Below are 7,170 nucleotides of genomic sequence, written 5' to 3'. Positions count from 1 at the left end.
GTACTGGCACTGCGATATCTAAGAATGAAATACTTAACATAGCATGAGAAAAAAGCTGTGGAAGAACAATAAAATAAAGGTTAGCTATATCAATGAGCCCAAAAAATTCGGAAATATGTTTGGGATTGAAGTAACCATGTGGCACTTCTGTTGATCTAGGGGCGAAGAGTTTTTGAATTTTAAATTTGAGTACATCACAAAAACTCATAATAATCTTTGCTACCTACTTTCACTTCTCATTTCTTTTTCCATCACATTACCCATATGATTTCTTCACTTTGTCTTGCTTACATTGCATGCCTGCTATATTACATACTTCATATCAGACTACACTGTCTTCATAAAATGTTTCACCCTTGTAAAAATAATGCTAAATAACTTTTCTACTCTTAACTTGTATACGAAATAATTGGCTTGTCTTTCGTTTAATCCAGTCAACATCAATTTCCACGCAATATTCTCAAACTTCTGCCGAGGTTTCTCAGCTCATTACATATTAGACATACATTACAATAGTTCATAACCATGTGCATCATTATTTTCCTTTTTGCCACCAAAACATTGAGATATATATTCTATTTATAGATATAAAATATTCCAGAAACTTTGCCCCTCAAAATTTTCATAAACCCCTTTTCTCATTATATTAGTAATAACTGTCATCAGTAAGCGTTGCTGGCTTACTTTCAATCTAGCATACAATGAAAGGTAAGGAAGTAAACTTTATAGGAAGTATAATAGCATAAAACATATGTTGCTGAATCCATTGAATTATAAAATACATAAAGAAATAAGGAAGCTCATTGCAAATCAGTGCACATTGTTACAGAGGAAATCATTAAATTGACACAATCTTAAACTGTCATATTGATCCCAAAATAATTAATTCATGTTGACATTCAAGAAAGAGCAGGAATGTAGATTTAGGTCTACTTTGTTTCCCAATTTCCAGTCCAACTTTTAAAATAGATAGATACTGATTAATAAAGCATTTCCTTTACATTTTCAATCCTGGCTCACAACCTGATAACAAAGGGTTGGCACCAGCACAAGTTGAAGGCCCTGAGATCTTTCTCCAACTCTCATGAACTTCAAAATCACATGGGCCACGGCATAGGGTTTGGGAAACAAAGCACTCATAGACACATTGACGTACCCATGAAACTAAAGATCACTCATTGAAAGTTATTAAGAAAACATAATAACAAATAATGAAGGATGATGAGGCTATAGATTCAGAATTTATCATCATTATAACAATTAATCTTAATCTATGCACATTATTATGAAAAATTTTTGTTCCCGTCTCTGGGAGCAAAATATTTTTATGCAGCACCACCACCTCTACTGTTAAGTAGAATTTCTTTAATAAAGCATATACAAGTATTCATCATAAAAAAACTCGAACTCGAAAAGATGTAAGCGATTAACTTTGAACTACGCATTAAATGTTCATGCTCAGGTAACTGAATTATTATGCTAAAGGAAGTACAGGTTCCGGCCCATACCAAATATAGTTTCCAGCTAGATTCATACACGCAGATCTCAGGAGAAAAAAGAGCAATGGTGTCATGGAAGATTAATGAAAGCTTAAGGAATGGGCAACTTAACCACTCTATCACATTGGCTTCCTGAGTTGAGATGTACCACAAATATGATACACCTTTAATTCATTTAACATACGTGATGATTATTTTAATAATTAAGAACAACAAAGTCCAGTGAAACTTTGCTTAATGAGAACCTCTCATATCGAGTAATTTGCAAAAGGAGCATAAATATTGGTCTCGTAAACGACTTGCTTAGTGAGCAAATTTTCGTATGATGAGTGACGACGAGTGATTCCCAGATTCTTTGTGAGCCTGCCACTGCAGTTTGTCTCTAGCACTTGTTTCACTACCATCTTAGCATTGCTATTGATCACATATTTTTCCAAACTTGTGTTCAAACAGATTTTGTGCGTAAAGTTTAATAATATTCCGTAAATAGTTTTAAAACTGACCCAAAGAAAAATCTGTGACAAGAAATCTGTAAGAGAATTTTTAAAAAATTACAGTGGAAATGAAAAATAAAATCATAGAAAATCGAGAACAAGGTGTGAGCTCAGCTGCTCTAGTACAAAAATCAACAATTGGTCTTTTCTTTAAGAGCAGGGAAAATATTACAGAAATAGATGCTTCAAATAGAGAGACAAGAGTATCTACGCTATGGTAATGCAGTGTCAACGATATTGAAAACTTTCTTCTCATATGCATAATTGAAAAGTGATAACATTAAGACAACATTAATGAGAATATAATTTCTGAGAAGGGGAAAGTAATTTTGCCAACCTCGTTTAGATGTCAGGATCATCAACGGCCAAACTAGTATTTAAGGGGAGCCCAGCGTGATTCGAAGAGTTAACGAGAAGACCTGCCATGCAATTCACAGCGTTCTGAGGCATGGTGAAGCGGCAAGCTTCGATTCAAAGGCAGCAGAGAACTTCATCAGCGACTTCAAAAAGATTGTAGGTTCTAAGGGTTACCTGCCACAACATGTTTTTAATTCTGATGAGACAGTTCTCTTCGGGGTGGATGCCGAAGCAAACCTATATCTGTGCATATACAAGCAGAAGAGAATGCACTGCCCAACCACAAGGCAATGAAAGGCCGTCTCACGCTGCTATTTTGCACAGTAATCACCGAAATACTGAGGATACATGGAATCACTTCCTAGAGATCACACACTAAAGCAGTGAACAAGTTCATTCCCAGTAAATTTATAAAAGATAACACAGAACCTAGATGTTAGAAAGCCATGGCGACATCAAAGGCTATGGCAAAGGCCAAAATGAAAAATATTAGGGATGATATCTCTAGTGACAAAAGGAATGATATCACTTATCATTACAAGATATCTAGGGCGAATGCCAAGGATGGTTTTCTGAAAGCAATAGGCGAATTCAAATGGAAAAAGTTAGCGGAAAATTTGAGGAGAATCAAAAAGAATTTTGGTCTGAACTGAATTCAGATCTCTCCTGGGTGAAACACATATGGAGAATATGTGGACAAGCTAACAAAAAATCAGAATTTATCAGAAGAGTATTGGGTAAATGTGATGAAAAGGTCAAAGAGAAATGTTATCTGTCACTGGTTAGGCCTCATTTAGAATATGCTAAAAGTATACGGGATCCTCAAGAAGTTAGATTAATTGCCGAATTGGATTGCGTGCAGCGTCGAAGAGCTAGATTTGTAAAAAACGTTGTTATGATAAACTCAGTCACATATCCAAAATATTGAAGCAGCTAGGCTGGGAATTATTAATGGAGCAAAGGTTACATTACAGATTAAAGCTCTTGCATAAATTGGAAGGAGGTCTCTTTGATATCGAAAATGTATTATTACTCCCATCCCATATGGTAGGAGAGATCATGCTGATAAAATTAGAGAGATTAAGTATGGAATAGATAGATTTAAGATGCTATTTTTTACACAAATGATAAGGGATCATAATAACATTAACACGGTACATAATTAAATAAAAAAATTAATTAGAAGAATTACGTCAAAAACAGCTTGCTAAATGAGATATGGAGGTCACAGGATACTTTTGCATCATACCATGCATATGAGGCATCATCCTAATAAGGAAGTGGCAACGCACACCATAAATTTATTTAAAGATCCATTCCGAGTCACATTTTTATCAAATTTTGAAGCATAGGCAAAAACAAATGTCTCTATACAGCTTTCTAGTAAAAAGGAATTAGGCACATATGTAAACACTTATGTGTGGGTCACGGTAGCAGGGGTAGAGCGTTGGACTTCTGACCGGAGGGGCCGGGTTCGATTTCCGGACAAGGCACTCTGGGACATGCAACTCCACCCAAGATATGTGATTTTTCGGCTACCAGATCTTCCTGGGAACCCAAAACCGACACAGGAAAAGGAACTGGCCCCCTTACCCGGAAGTTTGAATTTCACACGCTGTCGCGCTTAGTACTAGGTGAACCCTACCATCACCTACCAAACCAACCTTCAGGTTGATTACTGTGTTTATGGTTTTTTATAAATACTAATCTCGTTCAATTCTTTTGTGCTTTTACAAATCGAGTTGGCATTCCAGGTTACTTCATTTCTAGATAGAAGAAAAGGTGAACGAAATCCCCGATCCTAAACAATGTATACATCATTTCCTTTGAATAAACCATGTATAGGTCGGTTGAAAGCTGGTGGCCCATGCGTAGAAACAAGTTTTGGGCCTGGAGCTTACCCCTTTACAAGAATGGTACAAAGTTTCATTCTCTCTCGAGTCCTCACTGTGACCGTGTGCACTTGTTGCCAATCTCGCTGTATTTTCAACCTTTATCTTTAGTTTTACATATTAGTTGGCTAGTTTTGTTTTTAGATATTTTTCCTGGAGGTTTATTTTGGTTTTTAGATAGTTTATCATTAGTGTATTCTTAGCATAATATTCTTAGGTTCTTTCCGTTTGTTAGTTCTAAATTCAATTCTTTAAAGCTAACAGTTTCAGGCTTAACTTTGTGGAATTCTTTCATGGTGAGGGTGAAAGAAAGAGAAAAAACAACTTTGCACTTCCACACACTTATTTAATGTAACACGACCATGGTTTCGATGCTGCGCATCATCTTCAGGTACAATACAACAAAATTATTCAACTTATATAGCCAGGAGCCAGGTAGGGGAAGTCAGGGAGAGGAGTGGTAGCAATCATTGGTGGGTGAAGGGAAAGTGAGGGGGAACTAATGGATGCAGACGGTACAAAGGGGGGTGGTTGTTTACAACGGTTGACCCTCATTAACGGAGGGTCGGTGACTGTCACTGCCTTGGTGGGGGAGGGGATGGTGTGGGGAAGTATTCAAGAAATTAAGGAGAGGGGAACGCGAGAGGTAAAGGATATCGTTGACCACCTCAAGATTACCGGACTGAAGGGATTCCCAAATTTCCAACTCCTCCAGAGCGTTCAGCCGCCGACCTTTCGTTTCTGTGTGTAAAATGTCTGCTGTGAAATTGCTGGAATGATTGTAGTCTAAGAGGTGTTTGGCGAATTGTGATCTGTTGTCTTTCTTCCTGAAGCATGAACGGTGTTCCTTAATCCTAATGTCGAAAGTCCTCCCAGTCTGTCCGATGTAGATGGCGTTGCAGTCTGTACAATTGAGTCTATAAACTCCGCTGCGTTGCATGACGTTAATTTTGTCTTTAGTGGAACCTATTAAGTTTTTTAAAGTACGTGAATTGTAAAAAGCGGCTTTGATATTGTTTTTTGAGAGTATTTGTTGTGTCCTGAGTGAGAGATGGTAAGTAAGAAAAAAGAAGAACTAAAGAATTGAAATTCTTAATTTCCTACAGTTTTTAAAGTATCAAGAGAATAGTGTTAATGTAGGGTGTAAAATTGTTCAATTGCAAAAATCTGTTGGCTGAGAGTAATACTCAAGTGGACTTTTAGCGATGTCCTCAAAGCTGTTCACAAATCTTTCCGCTACCATTAGCTGCACTGTTAAGTGGCTGCCCAAGGCCTTTCTCCAACCCCTTCTCTCACTTCTCTAGCCAAATTTCCCCCATTCATGCTTCCTCATGACCAGGTTGGGGCCATCAGCTATCAACTGGACTGAACTTAATCTTTTTGGCAGGGACAGCATTATCGTATTTTACATTAATTTATTTGCAAAATGTTGTTTCACTAAATAAGTGTTTCGCTTGATGAGAAAGGTGATGGAACAGATTATGCTACAAAATGATTGTAGCCTCAATACATACTTATCTAAATAAAATAAGCAAAAGTCAATACAACAGAAATGTCACATGATAACTAAAGGATGATGCTCAGAAAAAGGATGAATTTGGAAGTAAAAGAATCATCTTTTCAGCTTACAAATAACCATCTCCCTTGACCTCAGCTGTGATAAATGACAAATAAGTATATATACATATACAATATTTTTTCTCTGTATATTCACAAAAAAGTTCACAATAGTGAATATAAACATAGTCACAAGCAAACAGATGGCATTAAACAAAAAAGGACTCACAATGTTGTTTTTTTAATATTTTGGTGACACAACCACCTTTTTCAATGGAAGGAAGAAAACAGAGCATAGGTGATGGGCAGGAGAATGGGAGAGGGAGAAGGGATGTTTTTGAGGGCAAATGGCAGGAGTGGGGATCAACAGGATAGGAAGGGTATTCCCTAGTATGGAAAGTTCAGGACCAGGTCTAAGCATGTCCCTAGGAGCCAAATGCATACTGCCTTGAGGGTTTTGAGGTTAACTGGTGTTAATGGACGGCCAGGGGGGAAATAATTGACACAATGAAACAGTCTTTAAAGGAAACATTGTGGTTCAAGGCATATTTGGATTAGGTAGAGAGGGTGATGTGGAAGAAGGGTTGCAAGAGCTTGTAGTTCAGCTGGTAAATTATATAAAAGGATGTGCATGAGGAAATAGTGTGGTGTGAGAGAGAATTGGTCAGTTGTGAAGGGAAATGACGAGTGATGAAGATGGTACATATTTTAAAGTAGGGTAAATTGCAAGGCATCCTTGTGGATTTGCGGATACTGGAGGATATAGATATGGGTTCAGTGGATTTCTATAAATTGGTTGGTCATTTAAAAGGGACAGAGTGACATTTGGGTAGTATGTTTGCCTTTGCTTGGTGGTTAGCCAAAATGGGGACAAGATCTTTCAAGGATATAATTAAGGGACAATTCTAGTATGCATGTTGTGCAGATGGATGAGGTGTTTGAGTTAATGTCTGGGGAAGGTACGAACACATGAACGTTTGTAAGATTTTTTATTGAGGACTCACGGTATCCTATTATAAGGAGTGTGTTCCATTAATTGGTAAGAAATTTATAAAGGGAGTTCAGACTGTTGCAGATTTGGCAACCGTAGATGGAGGGGATCAGGATGGTACAGTGGCTAATGTACACGCTTCCTGCCGAGAGGGCCCGTGTTCAAATCCTGGAGACAACAAATATTTTTCAGTGGTATTTCAATCCCTGCTTAAGGTGCTATGTGGAGAGCACTTTGAGTGAGTACGACATCTGTTGGATGGGACATTAAACTGTGCACCCCTTGGTACCTTTCGACAAGAGTAGGCTAATGCCGCCACTGGGTTTCTCCCCACCCTCCATCCTTTCCTATCCATCCCTAATGATGCAAATGACCTTAGC

This window comes from Hetaerina americana, unplaced genomic scaffold, assembly GCF_022747635.1.
Source record: "Hetaerina americana unplaced genomic scaffold, ioHetAmer1.1.p SCAF_4, whole genome shotgun sequence".
NCBI classification, from domain to species: Eukaryota; Metazoa; Arthropoda; class Insecta; order Odonata; family Calopterygidae; genus Hetaerina; species Hetaerina americana.
Note: the sequence above shows the minus strand (reverse complement) of the source record.